This window comes from Manis javanica, chromosome 3 (assembly GCF_040802235.1).
Source record: "Manis javanica isolate MJ-LG chromosome 3, MJ_LKY, whole genome shotgun sequence".
Lineage (NCBI taxonomy): Eukaryota > Metazoa > Chordata > Mammalia > Pholidota > Manidae > Manis > Manis javanica.
Window position 1 is genome coordinate 43,569,615 of NC_133158.1, and position 19,960 is coordinate 43,589,574.

Genomic DNA, 19,960 nt, shown 5'->3' on the forward strand with positions numbered 1-19,960 from the left:
TAGCAAATACACATTTCTGCCAAAGCAGAACCTAAAATATACTCCATAATATATACTCTAAACTCCATAATAAAGAAACAATCCAATTTAAAAATTGAGCGAAACATCCGGACAGACGTCTCACCAAAGAAGATACACAGATCAATGGCAAATAAGTATATGAAAAGCTGCTTATCACCATTTGTCATAGGGGAACAGCAGATTATAACAGGGCGATGCAACTCCACACCTACTAAAATGGTTAAAATCTTAAAAACTAAACCGACATCACCAATTGCTGATGATGATGTGGAACAACAGCAACTGTCACACACTGTCAGTGGGAATGTACAGCAGTGCAGCCCCTTTGCAAAACAGTTCAGCAGTTTCTTACAAAGGGAAATATAGTCTTACCATACAAATTGGCCATCACACATGTATGTATTTACCCAAGTGATTTGAAAACTCATGTCCACACAAAAACCTGTATGCAAATGTTTAAAGTGGCTTTGTTCCTGACTGCTGAAATGGGAGTAGCCAAGATGTCCTTCCACAGGCGAAGTGTTGTATACCCATGTAACAGAATTTTATTCAATGATACAAAGGAATGAGTTATCAAGACACTCAAAGACCTGGGTGAATCTTATGTGCATATTTCTAAGTGAAAGAAGCCAGTATGAAAAGGCTACATACTATGTGATTCCAATTATATGACTTTTTAAAAAAGGCAAAACTATATAGAAACAGTAACCTGATCAGCAGTTGCCAAAGTATCAGGGGAAGGGAGAAGGGATGAATAGGTGAATCACAGAAGATTTTTTTTTTGCGCAGCAGAACTCTTTTGCATGGTACTGTAATGTTGGATATATGACACTATCCATTGAGCAAAGCCTGTGAAACTTTGTATCATAAGGAGCAAACTTTAATGAATGCAAATGAAAAAATTAGAAGCTTGGGAAATCCCAGGATGGAACACAGAATGTAACAAGTGACTCTAACTGCACCATAAATACATGAAACATCTTCAATGAAGGGAGTGTGGGGAAAAGTTGTCAATCCAGGCACCTTGTAAATGACTGAAGTCTATAAAATGAAGGGCAAAGGAAAGCCCCAAAGCACTGTGCTCTACTCTATAGCAATTGATTCCCCTGGGGATTTGCATCAATGACTCTAAAACTGCTCTACAAGTAGGCTGGAACTGAACAATTAGATTAACGGGTGGCAGATGGTGGGAGCCAGGTCTGTCACTATTGAAGTGGGAGGAGGTAAGCGAGGGGGGAGGCTGGGATGTTCCATGCGGTAGTGGGTCAGGGTTTGAGACATCAGTGTAAATCATGTTCAGCTTAATACAGACCTAGATGGTTCCATACAGTAATAATTATAGACGTATGTTGGTACTTACACACATTTTCTTGCTCTGTCAGCTGAAACACCTGTAACAACAAGCATACCTAGTAACCCAGATCTTGGTCCCTTGATTCCTACTACCATTCTCCAATAAAAGGAACCAGGACTCCTCGGACAAATGGATAATTCTACAACTGGGACAGGAAATTTACAAGATAAGCCGGGAGTATCTTCTAGTGCCAAAAAAGAAGGGTCTGTTGAAGGGACACATGTGCCAACTGAAAGTATTCCCAATGGCCAAAGCGGGAACCATTCAAACGCCAGAACACTGGATCATAACTCTTTAACTTATAATAAATATTTATCATAAAATTTATATAAACAAAAATATTAATGACTTAATCAACATAAATATATATAAAAGAAATATCTATGAGTCCACATTGATACAAATTATGTGATCGAATACATAAATAAATAAATGGGAGTTCTAGACAAATTTCCTGTGGAGAAATTTAGTTTATGGAGCTACCACATCCTCAAAGAGATGGAGCAGAAACCCCTCCGCACAGGTGTGAGCTGGCCTGGGACTTCCCCTTGCGTCAGACAGGCTGAACTGAATGCCTTGTAAATCTGGACCCATTACATTAAACAGCTGGCTTCCCAATCTTTCCTTAGAACTGTAAAGACAGTAAGTTACAGAGTTGGAAAAATGGATAGAAATATCCACTGTTCTCCAATATTTACAAAACATTTTGAGTTTTCTCCTTCATCAGTTCTGATCTGCACCGTGATGAATCAGTGAAAAATTACAACCACATGAAATAGAAAGGAAATGTTTTTATTTAATTTGTGTGTTCCCATAGGCAGCCTCTAATTTTCTTCACGCGATGAAGACCTGAAGGCAGGACAAGTGTGCCCTTATTTCTTGAGGAAAGCAGCAATTGGAGGATTTCCCCAGTGTAGCTCTTTTTGGAGGAATATTAGTTTCTTCCAGGATATCTGGAAAGGCTGTCTTCTGATATGCATGTGCACCTTGTAACAGGGTCCACAATTTGGAGTCATTATTTTTCTAACCCATACTTTTCCCAATAAAAATGCCCCTAGAGAATCCACTGCATGAATATTTAGGGAATGTTGCCTGCATGTGTGGCCTGTGACAAGTAGGAAGAGATACTTTTACCTAGGAAAGGACCCCTGAGACCCCGACAGAGCTAGGGTGCAGTCACTGAAGTTCTTCCTAAGAAAGAAGAGCAATGAAAGCTTAAGAGAAATCCGTTTTTGCCTACGACCTTGCACTGCGGTCACCCCATGTTCCCCCCCTGCAGCGGTCCTGCTCAGGCCCATGGCTGGCCAGGCTTCGCGTGTGCTCCCGGTCAGAGGGCAGGAGACAGGCTTTCCCTCGCTGCCCTGTGCTTGTCTTCATCCTCAGCGCTCTCTGGTCCAGAGGGCCATGCCAGGTTTAAAGCCACATCCGGGCTTCCGGTGGCTCCCTTGGCACAGTGATGCAAAGAGAGCTTCTGAGCAGTCACGCTGAGCCGGCGTCCCTCCTGCGGGGACTCGTGGGCAACGCCCCTGGTTTCCTGGCCTCCTTCCCATTTGCTGGCGTAGAAAACCCCTCTTTGCATCTCTCATTCTCCGCGCTTTCTTTCCCGACGGAGCTCGTGGACACCGGCCGCCCGCCGCCCGCAGCCCGCAGCGCTCCTGCCCCACTCTGTGCCCGCTGCCTGCCTGCGGCCGGGGCGCGGCCGGCCACCCCTCCGCTGAGCGCGGGGCCAGCTCTGCGGTCCCGGGGCGCCTTCCCCGGGCCGGACCCCCAGCCACGGTCCTCGCGCCCCCGTGCTCTCGCTCTGCTCAGTGCCGCCCCCGAGCCCTCCGGGCAGCGCGGCCAAAGGGCGACATGGTGGGGACTCGTCAGGGCCGTCGTGCTTCTCATTCCGGTGGGGAGTGTGTGAGTGCGTGCGCGCGTGTGATGTGTGTGTTTGTGGTGTGTGTTTGGGTGTCAGTGTGAACGTGATGAGTGTGTGTGAGCGAGCGTGGTGTGTGTGAGTGATGGGTGTATGTTTGCAGTGCGTGTGTGTGATGACTGTAGGTGGTGTGAGTGTGTGTGTGTGTTGAGCGTGTGTGGTGTGTGTGTGTGGAGGCAGTACTTCCCTCCCCAAGGTGGGGGCAGAGGCTTCAAGAACGGCTCATGGGTACTGGGAACCCGACCGTGTGCACCGTGAGGGAGTCCGTCCTAGGAGGGCTTATTCTGTGTCCTCTTCTCCAAATGAATGATTTATGGGGTGTCTTTTCATTTTGCTGCAGGCCTGAGAACGATACCTCAGACTGCCTTTTAATGCGAAAATTTTTCTACGAAGTTACGTTGACACATACAAATTCAGTCAAGGGTCACAAAAATGAAAAGTGATTTAGTCTCTGTCAGAAGAATGTGTTTCATGTTGCACTTACCTTTTACAAATTTCAAATAGAACATAGATACTCTACTTAGTATGCAAGCTGTACTTATATTTGTATAATCTACAAACTTTACTAATTACATTTATATGAGTATGAGATTCCGAGATGGAGACCCAAAGAGGAGAAGGAAGAGAAATCAACCCTGGAGTTCACATAAGTGCCAAGAGACCAGCATCCAACCAATTTACCGGCAGTGGGCTTGATGTGCGGGGAAAACACCTCCAGAGGACCAGCGAGTGGTATCAAGGCTACTGGGGAGCTATGGTCCCAGTTCTGGAAATCCTCTTTTCCCCAGGGTTAGTCATATAGGAGAATCCAAAGTTGCCACTCATATGGGAAATGCCACTCCCATACCACTGTAGACAAATAAAATTTTGAGTTCAAGGACATTTGTAACATTTACATTTTTCACTTTATGTGGTTAAATTCCCAAATACCAAATTTCATTTTGCAATTGCAGAGATTAATGAATTCCCTGCCCCCATCACCTTCCTTGGAGTTTGCTGGGATGCTGCAAAAAGTTAAGGGCTGAGAGTCATTAAAAACCTCTGCAAATGTACCCCACTTCAGCTGTGTGTGGTGGTGTCTCCTTGAGTTCCATGTTTGTATTTCCCTGACCAACAGTGATATTAGGCACCTCTCAGTATTTTTAATTGCCATTTGGATATCCTCTTATGAGAAGAGTCTGCTCAATTCTTTTGCCAAAGAAATAATGGATTGTTTTTTCTTGTCTTACTGGTATTTAGAATCTTTAAATATTCTGGACATGAGCCATTTGTCAAATGCAAGTATTGCAAATATTTTCTTCCAATCTGAGTTTGCCCTTTTATTCTCTTAATGGTGTTCTTTTAATTGACATAACTTAATTGTTTTAGTCCAATAGACAAAATTTTTCTTTATGGTTAGTGTTTTTTTGTGCATCACATTTAAATTTTTGTTGCTTACCCCGAGGTCATGAAGATATGCTCCTGTCTTGTTTATAGAAGTTTAATAGCCTCCCTTTTTCCATTTGGTTGAATATCTATCTCAGATTAATTTCTGTATCAGGTGGTTATAGAAGGTATGAGTTAAAGTTTTTTGTTTTGTTTTGTTTGTTTGTTTTGCGTGTGTCTATCCAATCATTGCATCACTATTTGTTGAATGGAATATTCTTTCTCCATTCAATTGCCTTGCATCTTTTCCAAAAAGCAGTTGTTAGCAGAGGTGTTGGTTTGCTTCTGGACTGTGTTCTTTTCAGTTGTTCAAATGGTCTACCCTTGAGTTGCTATCACACTCTTAGTTACTGCAGCTTTATAATAAGACTTTCTATCTTATGGTATAAATCTTCCAACTTCACTCTTCTTTTTCATGATTCTCTTGAATATTCCAGATCTTTTGACTTTCCCTATGAATTTTAAATTCAGCTTGTTATTTCCCAAAAATATCTGCTGAGATTTGGATACGAATTTTATTGAACTTATAGAAAATTTGTGAGATACTTTAACAATATTGAGTATTCCAATATGAAACAAGAGATATATGTTTCATTTGAAAAATTCTTTTGTAGTGTCTGGTTTTCAGTGTAAAGCTCATGCATATCTTTTGTTACATTTGACATTTTCTAATACTATTTGAAATTATATTTAAGTTTTTCATGTTCTAATTCCTTATTGATAGTGCATCAAGCATTTGATATTTGTGTATTTACATTTGTCCAGCAAACTTGCTAAATTCACTTTTTAATACTATTACTTCCTATGTAAATTTATTTTGACTTTTTCATATACAATCCTGTCATCTGTGAATAAAGACTATTTTACCTAATTTCTTCAACATTTAAACATTTTACTTTCTAGGATTTGTAGTAATGTTCTTTTTAAAAGACTTATATTAATAATTTTTGACTTCTCTCATTTTTCTTGTAGGGGGTTTAACAATATCATTAGTCCTTCCAAAGTATCTAGTTTTGGCTTTGTTGATTTTCTCTCTTAAATGTTTGTTTTCTATTAAACTGACTTCTGCTCATAACTTCACTATTTCCCTCCTTTGATTTTTGTTGGGTTTAATTATTTTTTTTCTAGCTTATTCAGAGGTTATCTTAGATAATGAATCAACCTTTCTTATTTTTAAACACATTTGTTCAAAGCTATACATTTTCTTCTAAATACCTCTTTAACTGCATTCCAAAAATTGGAAATGCTGTCTTTATTATTATTCAGTTGAAAATAGTTTCTGATTTGCATGGTGATTCTTGTTTGTCTCAGGTTTATTTAGGAATGTGTTGTTTAATTTTCAAGTGTTTGTTAATATTCTTTTGTCTTTCTGCTATTGATATCTAGGTTAATTTCACTGAGGTCAGAGGACTTAATCTGTGTGGCTTCAATTCTTTGAAGTTTTCCGAGATCTATTTTATAGCCCATACTGTTGTCTATTTTGGTAAATGTTTCATGTAAATTTGAAAATGTATGTATTTTGTTTGTCAGGATTAGTTTTCTATAAATGCTAATTATGTTGACATAGTTTATCAATGTTTAATTCCTCTCTAGCCTTACTAATTTTATTTTTCCTGCTTGTTTTATATTCTATCAGCTACCAAGAGAGATTTAGTACAAATTTGATAGTGGGCTTTTAAATTTCTTCTTTTAGTTCTGTGGATGTTGCCTTAGGCACATTTTAGTTATGCTATTACGTGGTACTAATCTAGGATAGTTATATCTTCTAGTTTGATTGGTACTTATGATTATGATAGATCTTTCTTAGTCTCTAATAACTGTTGTCTTAAAAATCTGATATTAATGTAGCCAGAGCAGTTACTCTTGGTTATGCTTGAGTGTTACACCCATTATCACCTCTTCTTTTCTCATAGCAGCTTTCATATATCATTGTCTTCTGCAAACATTAGATTACTGGACCCTGTTTTAAATAAATTCTTTGTTTTTTAACTGGATTGCTTAGTCCATTTATAGATCATGTAATTAATAATATAGTTGAATTTAATTTGTTTTCTATTCATCACTTTTGTTTTTGGTTCTTTCATTAATCCTTTCCAGATTTCTTTTGTATTAAGTATATTTTTCATTTTACTTCACTATTTTTGATTTTTGTTTATATATCCTCATTATTTTTTCAGCTATACTTTAGGAATTTAATGTTCATCCTTTACCACCTCTGATAAGTTCTTGCATGAAGAATTATTTTCCTTCAGTCTAAAGAACTTCCTTTAGTATTATTTGTAATTTCAACCTCTGACAAATTAATTTAGCATTTATTTGCCTAAATATATCCTTATTTCATGCATTTTGAAGGATATTTATGAATTTAGGAAGGAATGAAATTCCAGGTTGTTAAGTTATTTTGTTTCTTCTCAGCAATTTAAAGATATCATTCACTGTTTCTGGTTTGTACATATTTTATTGAAAAGGTAGACTTCAGTCACCAGCATCGCTCTTTTGAAGGTTATATGCCTTTTTTCTTGTTGGACAGATTTTCTCTTTTATTCTGGTTTTCAGTATTTTAAGCAAATAAGCTTTGGTATGTGTTTTTTTTTCCTGGTAATTATTCTGCTTATGTTTTGTTGAGTTTCTGCAATACATGGGTTGAGGTCTTTTATCAGTTTTGAGGAACTCGTAGCTATCATCCCTTCAAATAATTTTCTGCCCCATCCTCTGTCTTCCCTCTTTCTGGGGCTTCAGTTACACATTTACTGGAACTTCAGACTAGGTCCTGACTTGTTTTTATGCTTTGAATTATTATTTCATTCTTTTGTTTTTAAGATCTTTCAGTCTGGATGTTTTCAATATTCTGTCTTTCAGTTCATTACTCCTGTTTCCTGCTGTGTGACAAATGCATCACGCCATGTATCCAACATTACAGTATTAGAACAGTTTCATGAAGTCCAAATAGAGGGCCAGTCCGTGCACAGCACCGTGAGGGCCCCAGTGATGTTCCCACTCTCCCTTCTTCAGCTGGTGGAGGGCGCCACGGCCAGCCCTGGGTAAGTACATGACACGGCCATCACATTCCCAAGTGTCCCTTCCGGACATGAAAACATCTAATATGTATTCTCTGTGTCTCTTGAAGCATGTAAAATATCCTATCCTCACCTTCACTTTTAGAGGATTAATTTGCTTGTGTAGGCTTTTAAGTTATTTTTATTTTTAATTTTTTAAAATAATTCACTTCATACTCTTATTTACATTCTTTCTGATGAGAATCTGCTATAATTATTATCCTTGTTCCTCTATAAGTTAGAGGATTTTTTCCTCTGGTGTTTTAAAGATTTTCTCTTTATGTCTGATTTTCTGTGCTTTGAAATTTAGTATGCCTATGTAAGTTGTATTTATTTATTTTTAGTTGTTGGGAGCAGGTATTTATCGCGCTTGGTGTTCTCTAACCTCCCTGGGTCTGTGGTTTAATGTCTGTTGCTCATTTTGGAAAAGTGTTGGCCATTATTATTGCAGATGTTCCTTTTGCACAGCTCTCTGCTTCATCTTCTGGTATACCAACTGCACATATGGCGCCCTTTTGAAATTGTCCCACAATTTTGGGGTAGTCTGTTTTGGGTTGTATTTTCCCCATTATTTTTTCTCTCTGTATTTTTGTCTGGGAAATTTTATTGGCCTTTCTTCAGGGTCACTAATTCCTTGGTGATGTCACAATGATGGAGGAGCTCATCAAAATAGCCTTGATTTCTCTTATGGTATTTTTTACTTCTAACATTTAAAAAATTTACTTAAAGTTTCAATTCATTATTCATCTGTTCTTGCCTGTGCCTACACTGTCTCTTAGAGACATTAACATAATAATCCTAGATTTTTAAATTCCCATCTTTTCAGTTTGTGCTTCTTCTTGTCCTTTGGATGCCTTGTAATTTTTTGTTGCAAGCTGGATGTGACCTTTCAGGTAACAGAAACTCAAGTAAATAGGGCTATCATGTTAGGTTTTATGTTAGCCTGGCCAAGAGTTAGACTGTGTCTGGTATTTACTGTGGGTGCCAGAGGCTGGAGTGTCATTGGTTTTGTCTCCCCTGTTGGCTTTGGCTTCCTTAGGGACTCCTCCCTATGTTGTCTGCACTCTGCAGCTGTTTTAGACACAAGCCATTGCTTTTATGCTGAAGCCCCTTGGTGTGGTGGTACTTGGCGGGGAAGCGGAAGCATTTTGTAGTCCTGTGATAGAATCTCACTGTGTTAGGGGGCCTGTGTCCATGGGCTCTGACCCTCACAAGGGCTTCTGCAGGACCTTGGCTCTTTCTTTTTGCCTACTCTCTCCCATGGCTGCAGTGTTCCAAGTCTATGTCATTGAAGCTTTGGTCCCCGATGAGGGAGGAGAAAACTTTCCCTTTAGGTGAGATAAGAAGGCTACATGGGACTTGACTGGGGGAAATGTCCTTTCTGTAGCTGAGATAAGGTTCTGTGAAATTCTTTTCCATTGGATGTAGTCCTCAGGTGTGGCAAAGATTCTTACATTTCCCAATGATTGCCTTTCCCTCAGCAGAGGCAGAACATCTTTCTCCAATCTTTACCATGAGAATCTGGTTTGGTTCCTGGAAGTAAAGCCCACAGATGTGTGCCCCCCACCCCAGCTACGTCTAAGACCCCCAGGAGCTCCTCACCCCTGAGCTAGCCTATTCTTCAGCGTCTAGCAGTACATCAAAATTGCTGTTGAAGCATTCCTACCAATTTATGGCTCTAGTGGCTTAAGTTCCAGATAAGCAGGTCTGGGATATAATTCCCTGTATTTGCCTGTGTCCAGATTTTGGGGTGGTGGTTTACCCCATGACCTCAACTTTTTTGATAAGTTCAAGAAAAAATCACAGATTTTCAGTTTGTCCAGGTTTTTTGCTTTTGTTCAAGCATGGATGCTGACTTCCAAGCTTTACATGTCCAAACTGAAATCATTACCTCTAATTTAAAAAAAATTAAAAGTTATTGGTTCCACTGCCTGTCTAATCATATTTTTATTATATCCCAGGCATTGCATAAAAATAACTAAATCATACATGCTTTTGATAATGTCTTCTTCCATAAGCTCCTTTTTTCTCTTGGGGACGTACAGGACAAGGCACTGATCACTTCAGTCCAGTTAAGATGATCTTGGGTTGGAATCTCAGCAAGACTTGTTTCCTACCTGTTACATCCCCTTTTCTGGGTTGGGGTGCTCCTAGGCTCTTGCTTTATCTCCTCGTCATAGGATGTTCCACCCTTCAGAGTCAGAGCTTAGTTCTTCAACCTTTCACTTTGTACAAGTTCAGAAATCTGGCAAATGCCTTGACAGGTCGTATGTCCTTTGCAATTCTCCCTCTTCTTGTGGGGTGTTGTTCTCTAAGGGAGCCTGGGGAGATGTCACTACGCCTTTATGCCAAGCCCCCTCATCAGGCATGACTTCCCGAGACTTTTGATTGAAAAGTCTCTGTTTTTCTCAGCTCTGAATGTTTTTCCTTTGGAGTTTTTGATCTCTGCTCCTGCCTCACACAAGTTCAAATAGAGCTGATGACTTGAAAGGGAGGCTGGCTTTGTGTTTGTTGCAGTTTCTCCCTCTAATGAGACTTAGTCTCTTAAGCATTGCGTGAAATTTCAACCTGTGTTTGTGTCCAGGTTCCTGAGTTCCCAGCACTGCAGCAGAGCTCAGGAAACATCTCAACAGGAAGACATGCCTATTTGGGATTTGGGGGCTCTCCTAGTTTCCAACCCATCACCCCATCCCTAAGTGATGGCCCAAAACCTACCAGTAGCATCCCTCAGTTGGGGTTGAGCTTAATTTTGCAAATCATGTTCAGACCTGGCAAATATGCCAAGAGATAGTCATATTGGAAGCAGTCAGCAAGCACCATCTCACCGGGGGACTCTTCTGTCTCTTGGGCTTCGGTTCTTCCTGTCTTCATCACTGCTCTAGCTCTTCAATCCTTTAAAAATATGAATTGTGTAATTTATCCAGCTCTTCGAAAATAAAAGATTTCAGTGGTAGCATAGGTCTGTCATGTCCTGCTATATCTACCTGGAATCAGCAGCTGTAGATCATTGTTTTTAATAAGAAAAATGAGAATTCTTTCATTGTGGCATTTGCCTGTATGTGCCACTCTAGTGGAGATATCAGCAAAGCTGTCTAATGCTCATCTGTGGGCTCATCGAATGAGCTGGATGGATGCAGTGACCTCCCACATGTTTAGTGTTGGACTGTCAAGAAGAGGAGGAATTCAGTATTTGTGTTACAAACTTTGCAAGGTATAATAAGCATACACCCATCTATGGTTCCTATGGGCATGAAAGGCTACACTGTAGAGGAGAATTCAGCATCCATAAACAGGAGCAGAAAGCACAATAGAAAAAAAATAGCATAATATTACATGAAGCAGAGGAAAACTGGAATATCCTGTGGGGCACTTTAATTAGAACCCAGAAAATTGCAATTTCTTTAGAAACAACACAAAGAACAGGAAATATCCAGTGTAGATTCACAAAGGACTACTTAGAGGTATACCAAAAAAAAAAAATTATACTGGAAATGGTAGACAAGGGAGAGAAACTCAGAAACAAAAGGAAAAAGAAGTTAATGTTAAAAAAATTTCAAAATGTTTCAACATTATATAATGCCAATTAGGTTAGCATGCTGCAGGATAAAAGCAGAAAACCATCAGATTAATTTTTCAGTGTTCCTGGTAAGGGTGTAAATTGTCAAATACTTTGAGAAAAATGTGAAACAAATAGTCTGCATGAGTTCAGCTTAGTAGGAGGGCAAGATAGACAGTGGAGGAGTTAGTGACGGTGTGAGTCTCTGACTGCAAAGAGATCTCTGTTTCTGGGGTTTCTTAGGGTTGCAGTGTCTGCTTGCTCAAAATATGGATGAGTATTGTACACATATATTTGTGGTGTGTGTATCTGTGCACTAAAGTAAAGGCTGAGGAATCGTATGTCATTAGCTTTACACACAAATACAAGAACTCCCCTTTCCAAACACAATGAGAATAAATAATCTGACATATGTGTATGTGTATGAAGGGCTCCCAAGAGACAGAGTATCTGAAATCAGTGATGTCCGAGAAAATCGAAGGTTTACTGGGATGCTGTGCTGGGGCTGTAGAGAGAATGTGGATTCTGGGGTCAGACTTGGGTTCAAATCCTGACACCACATTTAACTAATGGCTGAGCATGAGCAAGTCATTGCCTTTCTGAGCTTCAGTCTCCTTGTGTGCAGAGTGGAGGTACCACCCACTTCACAGGGTTTTTGTGGTCATTAAATTAAGTGACACGTCCTTAATGCTGAGCACAGTGCTCGGGACCAGACAGGCGTACTGTGGATGAGAGCTCTCCCAACGGCCTGGTGCAATGGGAACAAGAATGATCAGGTGCAGCTGGCATGCCAGGCTGAGGGCAGAGGGACAGCAGTGGGTGTGCCCTGAATGGGGTCACTGTTGATTAGAGCTGGGAGAGCAGAGTTAGAGGCTGATGGAGCCTGGTGCTTGTATTACAAGAAAACACGGGTTCTAGGCAGGTAGGAGCGATTGGAGCAGGACGCAGGTGGGAAGCCCCCAGAGGCAGTTCCCCAAGTGTGGCACTTTCAGGTTCTGAGTTATGGTTTATCCGTAACCCTGTCTTCTCACCGATCACAATGCAGTCAATGAACCTAGCCTTGTAGGCCCTACGCTGTGACCAGGTCTCCGTTGTCGCCTGCCCTCGAGCCAGCATAGTGTTGATACATCTAATTCTGCTCACAGCAAGGACACCAGGTGACCCCTGGCCAGGTCATCAACTGTATCAACGCCACTCTCCTCATTTCTACGATGAGGGGGTTGAGATCATTGAAGACTTTTACAAAGCTAAGAATCCGTGATGTCTAAGATGAAGAAACACCTTGCAATGTTTTTTTTTTTTTAAAAAAGGATCAAAGTAAGAAAATAACTGTACAAGCGTAATCTGCAACAGGAGGTAATACAAATCACCATGACTTCTGTGAGAATAAGAGGAAAACCATGCAGGGGTCATAGAGGGCTACCAGCCAGACACACATCTTTGTCTGCGGCACTGCTGACGAGCAGAGGCTACTTGAGGGTGGGGGAGGCAGAGGAGGCACAGTTCCAACTTGTGCAATCAGGCCAAATAAGCCTCTGGGGGCAGTGGGAAATTGGAAGTCAGGGAGAAAGAGGAGAAAACTCGGAGCCCAGTGCTTCCAGGTAGTGAGAAACGGTGGCTACTTCCTCCTGGACAAAGGGTTACCACATAGAAAGGTTTAGACTGTGATTTGCTTTCATTTCCACAGCTGGGAGGACTTTTTCTCCCTCTATTTTTAGCCTTTGGTTCAGACATGATTGGGCTTGCTGAGTAACTGGCTTCTTAATTATATTTGTCTGACGAAGGAAACATTTTGTGTTTAGTCACACAGTGTGTAAGGACGGGGTCTGGAAGCACACCAGCAGACGGAAGAAACCTACTCTTCATAAGGTTAGAAAAGAATTCCAAGCAAAATCTAAAAGAAATTGGTCAGATGGATGAGGGAAGGGCTGACTGGATTTCCAGAAGCAGAAAGTTCTGTGCCGACCCCTCATTTAAAAGGATGTTGGCGATGAGCAGGGGTGGAGCTAAGAGCTTTGGTGCGGCCCGGGGAAGAGGAGAGAAGGAGGACACAGCCCATCCAGAGTTTAGGGATTTGCACTTCAGCATTAGGGTTTCTGAAGGGGCCTGACTTTCTTCCCCCTGTCCCACTACATTCAGTGTAGACAGTAGGTCAAAGGGATGGATGAGGGGGGATCCCATGCCCTCTGGCTGGAGACCTAGCGTAGTGTCACTTGCTGCACAGAAGAGGGGGAAAGCGTCCTGCAGCTCACTTCCTCCTCTTTGGCTTTCCCTTCAGTGGGGTATAGTCAGCATTGCTGCAAAGTGATGGTGACCACGTCCCGTAAAAACAGCATCAGGCAAGTGGGGCAGGGGAGAATCACTGCAGTTCTTTTTATTTCATTCCCTCCTGTGGTGGACAAATCCTGTGGTGAGCCCCAGGGCTCCCTGCCTGCTGGTGCTCGTGCCTTTGTGAAATGCCCCTTCTCTTGGGTTTCGGTGACATCTGCGACCTGCTGCTAGTCAGTAGAATACGGCCAAAGTGGTGGTATGTCTCCTCTGTTATTGCTGTGTTACAAGACCCTGATTTGCTAGCAGCCTCTTTCTTGGTGTCTTACAGGCCTTGAAGAAACATGAAGTTGTGTTGCGAGGTGCTGGGCTGCGCGCAGGGAGCTGTGGGCTCTGCGGAGCTGTGGACAGCCCCCAGCCTCCAGCCATGAGCCACCAGGGAATTCTGCCAACCCCCTGCCGAAGCTTGGAAGTGAACCCCTCCTCAGTCCAGCTTCCAGATGGGAACACAGCCCAGCTCACACTTTGCAGTCGTGTGAGACCCTCAGCAGAGGACCCGGGTGAGCTGTGCTTGGAAGTTCTGAAGCACAGAAGTAGAAAAGCAATAGGTGTTTTAAGCCACTAAGCTTGTGGGGATGTGTGGAGTGGCACAGAGAACTAATATACCTCCTGTACCTCTCTAGACTGTATTCTACAATCCCACCGTTTGCCACAGCACAGATGGACCTTGAGAGTATTATGCTAAGGGAAAAGAGTCAAAGAAAGAGGAATCCCATATGATTTCACTTAAATGTGGCATCTACAAAACAAAACTAGCAAACAGACCAAACTAACAGATACAGAGAACAGATGGGTGGTTACCAAGGGGCTGTGGAGTAGGGGTGGGTGTAAGGTAAGGGGGTCACTTGCACCATGATAACTAGACTTGCGTGGGGATCCCTTCACAGTGTAGGCAGATATCGAGTCAGTATGTTGTACACCTGAAACTTATATAGTGTTATGTACCAATTTTACTTCAATAAAAAAGTAATAAATAAAACAGAGGTTCTCAAAGGGAGAGAGTTTGCCTCCTACTTGATAACTGGCACTGCCTAGAGATACTTTTATTTGTCAGAGCTCAGGGATGGGGGTGTTTCTATTGGCATCTGGTTCCTGGAGGCAAGGTTGCTGATGACCATCTACGGTGCACGGGACAGTCTCAGAGTGAAGAGTCACCCAGCCCAGGTTGTGACCAGTGCTGACAGTAGGAAACCCTGATTTAAAAGACTCTGATTCAACCCCATATATTTGGCAAAGAAGCCAGCAGAGACCACAAAAATATCTGAAGTGAGAATCCCCTCCACTTGCCCCAGTCTTGCCCTCCCAACTAGCTCTCCCTTCCCTTTGACGACAAGTGGAGCTCCAGGAGAAATAAAGCGGGCTGCTTTTTCCCCTTTGCATTGCTGTTAGGTTTTAACGTTCATCTTTATTAGCTTTACCCCAGAGTTTTGGTGTGGACACAGTGGATCATTATTCATTTAGAAAGCAAACAACGACCGCATGGGTCCTCATAGCCTGATTCGTGCCCCTGGGGTGATAGGATGCGAACCAGACCACATGTCCTACACATGCAAATGTGAAAGTCTGCATGTAAGTGTAGGATGCATTTTCTCTTTCACCCAGGAAAAGAGGCAGCCATCCTGCTCCCATCCCCAAAGGAAGGAGGAAACCTTTGGTCCCTGGAGATGGAAGAGAAAGGATTCTGGGTTCTCATTTTAACCATCCCCTCAAAGGCCAGGTGACCCCTGAGTGTCCAGCTTTTGTGACCCAAGATGTTTCTGTTTCCAGGTCTCATTTCCCCTTGAAACATAACCATATGTCCAGTTAGTACATCTCTCTGGGATTCTCTCAGTCTTGAGCTAGCTTCCTAAGCTTTCTCTGAGCCCAGGATCTCCATTTTGCATTCTGTGACCACCCCATGAAAAGTAGGTTCTCCTGATACCCGGAAAACCAGAGGGTGTTCCTGAGTCACAGCCCACAAATCCGTCTGGGAAGTTCTACCGAGCTTGATAGAACTATTGATTAAGGAGTTCCTTCTGACATTCTACGGATGGCTTATTTATAGTTTAGAAGGGACCTTGTGGAGTCAGTACCCCTGAACGATTATGTCCAGGGGGAATTTGTCCCTGAGACTAATTGGTAGTAAGAATACCTCTAAGTTCTCCTGAAATCAGTCTTGAGGGCACTGTCACTCGCACCTCAGTGACTGACAGTCGGTGTGCCTGTCGTGGTAACCCTGACTTCTGGATTCTGTCTGCCATTGCTGTGCACATGGCCCACACAGGCAGAGGTTCTATTCAAGGACAATGGGGACACACCCTCAGCATTTGGAGATCATTAAAAACAATGCTAAAGTGCTCGCTTCGGCAGCACATATACTAAAATTGGAACAATACAGAGAAGATTATCATGGCCCCTGAGCAAGGATGACACGCAAATTCGTGAAGCGTTCCATATTTTTAAGAAAAAAAAAAACCAGTGCTAAAGATTAAGGGAAAGTCATTCTACGATTCTTTCAAATTGCACTATTTGGGAGTAAATGCACTCTAAATTATTTCTGAGGTAAAAAATAATGCTGTTAAGTTGCTACCAAGGACTTGGAATAGAGGCGACTGACTAGCAGATACTAGAATACAGGTGTTTACAATATAAGAACTGAAACTTGGAGATGAAACATACTAAATATATCCCACACGCTCTGTTTCGGGGGTTTAAGTATTCACCCAGTAGAAAAATCAGAAGTGAGTTCAGATTCTGTCATCCATGCTCAGCATCCCACTCAGTCCAAATCCATCTTTCAGGAGGCATTGGACTGTAGCTGTCTCACCACGCCCCGTTTTATAGAGAGAGTGACAAGGCCAGTAACTTGTGGAGAGTAACTCTCAAGCACTCTATTCTGTGATTCTCATACATGATGAGGAACTCGTTCTGGATTTTCTTAAAGTAACAAGCAGGTGTATTTTGAAGTGGATTCACCTTGCTCTGAGCTAAGGGAGGACACCCGCCAGTTGTCTGAAGGTGCTCAGGGAGCTTGTGACTGTTACATGACTACACGGCTGATGCCCAGGTCCCGCCTCCTGGGGACCTCCGGTCCATGACAGGCAGAAAAGTTACTGAGTGAGAAAGCTGGGCCTCTGCACGTAGGATTTATTTTCAACTAGAGAACTTCCATTGTTTTAGGTTTGAGGATGAGGTATGTTTTCTGGAAAAGTTTAAAAGGCTAATGGTTCCATGTCTCGAGGAGCAGTTAGACCTGGCCTGCCTGAAGTTGCTGTTAGGTGAGATGGTCTCTCGGCTCTTCCATTCCACCCATTAAGCTTAGAGTATCTGGGATCAAGCTTGGGAAGAGTGCTGAGGACAGGCACCTGGGGGAGCTGTCCTGTGGACTGGTCACTGGTCTCCCCTCAAGAATCCCAGTGTCCAGCCAAGCCATGTTTGCAATAGCTGCATATATGGCCTACCCAGGAGAATCTAAGAAAGGGGCCAATATCCTCTTTGGTCTCAGGAGAACACAGAGCCTGTCACCTGCATGTAAATGGGCTTATAATTTTCAGTGAGATACCCTGAGCTCATTGATTCAGCCACTGTTGTTGAGTGTTGACCAGGTGGCTGAGGGCATGAGGCCATGAGCAAGACAGATCAATCCCTTTCCCCACGGACCTCATGGCTGCACAGTGAAGAAAGCAACGGGTAGAAGGTGGCCACCACCATATACATGGGAGAGAGCCGGCCTGCTTCAGGGGTCACAGAAGGTGTTACTGAAGAAGCACTGACAGGATGGACACCTGAGGGCCAGCTCACGGAGCACATAGCCTGTGATGCCAGCTGCTGCCTAGGGACATGCCCAACGGTGAGGATCCTGGTAAGGGCCCACTCCTTAGGCAAACGAGCTGAGGATTCAGTCTTTGTCCCCTGCAGTTAGGGAATCCTGACACCCCTCCTACTGCAACTGTGGAGACCATTTACAGGAGGCAGCTCTTTCTGTGGTGTTTAAAAACATTTCCATTTTTCCTTCTATCTTCCCATCCTTCCTTCCTCTCTTATCTTTTCTGTGGAGAACATCAGCCTAACTCCTCACACCTCTGGCCTTTCAATATCTACTCAGAACTGCCCATCCACTGGACATCCTGCAAGAGACCTGCAGCTGGGGAGGTGAGGACATGGAGCGTTTGGCACCTGAGGATGAAGCCAGTGCTTTGGGAGAGGGGTGGAGAGCGACCACCAGGACCGGACTCTTGCTATCCACGTGTTTCATGATACTTAGTAGCTGTGGGCAAACAGGTTTTATTATGCTCCTTGGTGTGTATTTGGCTCCTGTCTGCAAATGCTTGGCTTTGTCTCTTTATGTATTTATTTTTAAAATTAAAGTATCATTGATATACAATCTTATGTTGGTTTCAAATACGTAGCACAGCGGTTCAGCAGTTAGCCATAGTATTAAATCCTTGTCCCCTCTAGTGGGGTCACTATCTATCAATGTAGTAAGCTGTTACAGAATCATTAACTATATTCTCCGTGCTGTACAACTGTCCCTGTGACCGACCTATATTGTGATTGCAAATTATTATGCCCCTTAATCATTGGCTTTGTCCTTATAAAGCCTGATGGCCCAGCCCTTCTGGATGGGGAAGGCTGAGACCTGGAACTGCTTAGCCAGCAACCGGAGCCCCTGGCCTGGTGTCCAGGAAGCAGCCTTAACAGCAGACCAGATGTCTGGTTCTCTTTCCACTACAGGCTGCCAACACAGGTGTTCGGGAGAAAACACCCAGTAACATGGCCTCCCTCCTCCCCTTGCTCTGAGATGTTCTCATTCTTGAGAATGGAGCGTGGCCAGCGTCAGTGCAAATCTGGGCACAAAGCAGGAAACTCCTGCGTCTCTGGAGGTGCTCACAATGCACAGAGGGTCAGGCAAAACTAGATGTGGCCCCATTTTATGATGACTACTTAAGGGGTGAAAAATGGGTCACATGGCTGTTTCACAATACAATGGCTTCTAGCAGTTCAAATAGCATACACTTCAGAACTCTTTTCTACGAAACAATATATTTTCATGTAAGTTGGGTAAGATTACCTGGACAGTTGTGGTGACATAAATGCTATCAGCACAATCTTTTAGCCCTGGGGTGTAGCTGATTGGTTCCAGGCATGATTTTCAAGCAGTGATTTTGTGTCTTTTTTTTTTTTTTTGGGAAAGGTAAATGTGGGCCATTACTCCTATGGCCTCACATTAATGCTAGCATGCCTTGCAAGAAATCTCATTACATTACTTATTTCAGAGTCAAAGTGCTTACGTTATAAAGAAGCTAAAATTTCACCTGTAGGAAAATTGGCACAATTTCTTATTTTGCCATTCTCAGTGCCAAGCATAAAAAATGTACTTTCTGTTTGGGTAATTTTGCACAGCAGGAACTTTAAATTATTTACAGCTTTCCTTTTCTGGAACCAGAGGAAGCACACTATTTGCCATGCTACAATTTATACTGGGAAATGTTCTCAGAAAAAAGAGGGGAGTAAATTACTGATATGTGGAAGAGTCAGGTAAGAACAAAGGCATGCAGAGCAGGAGAGGTGTCTTTCTCTTGCTCCCCCTGAGGTGGACCTGAGGGACCCTGCTGCGGCAGTAAACGTCAGGAGGACTAGGCATTGCATTGTGTTTAGAGGCTTCTGCAAAATGGTTCCAAAACAAGCTGTCATGAATGACAAAAACTGGGATGAAATTAACCAACCACAGCGTGCAATCGGAAGCTGGTTGAGATGGAGGTGGCAGTGGAGGGCTGAGGTGACGGCAGGAAGGTTGGACCATGTCTTGTGGGAAATGCCAGCCAAGGACACAGGTTTTGGGAACTCAGTCCTCTTGCTCCTGGGCAGACCATTTGCATTCCCGGGGAGGCAGGGGGCTGGCCCCAGGAGGAACTATCCCTTCCTCCCTTCTCAGCCCTTGGGCTTTCCCCAGGCTTTTGATTCTTCTTTCTTCCCACTGAAAAGCCCCGTGTGCCTGGAGGCGCCCTGCACATGGCGCTACAAGCTCAGTCCCCAACTGCTGCTGAAGAATTTCCCTTCCTGGTTTTGAATTGATCTCCTGTCAATTTAATAGTGAGAAGGAGTCCTTTGAAGTAAAGATCCTGGACCTGCATGTGGCGAGAGGGGATGTGTCCTCTGCTTGGGCCTTCCTCCTAATCCTGCCGAGTGACTCAGTCCAACTAGACATAAAAAAGAACAGTAACAGATATTCACTGAGCAGCATCATGCTGCGTATTGTAGAAATATCTCCCTTCATCCTTACCTCAGTTAAATACACAGACTAATCCAAATTTTACAGTCAG

At 42.9% G+C, this 19,960-nt stretch overlaps 1 long non-coding RNA gene and 1 other non-coding gene across 2 annotated transcripts in view; both read left to right on the forward strand.

The window, feature by feature from the left end:
• The window catches only part of LOC118971720 (uncharacterized), a 55,394-nt gene extending 40,812 nt beyond the window's left edge, over positions 1-14,582 (forward strand). The window contains exons 2-3 of the long non-coding RNA XR_005060311.2: positions 7,578-7,759; positions 13,930-14,582. This is a non-coding gene — a long non-coding RNA (uncharacterized lncRNA). The remainder of the gene's footprint in view (positions 1-7,577; positions 7,760-13,929) is intronic.
• A 1,409-nt stretch (positions 14,583-15,991) lies between these two features.
• On the forward strand, positions 15,992-16,098 carry LOC118971769 (U6 spliceosomal RNA). Its single transcript, XR_005060424.1, has one exon. It is a non-coding gene; the product is annotated as a U6 spliceosomal RNA (small nuclear RNA).
• Positions 16,099-19,960: the final 3,862 nt, after the last annotated feature.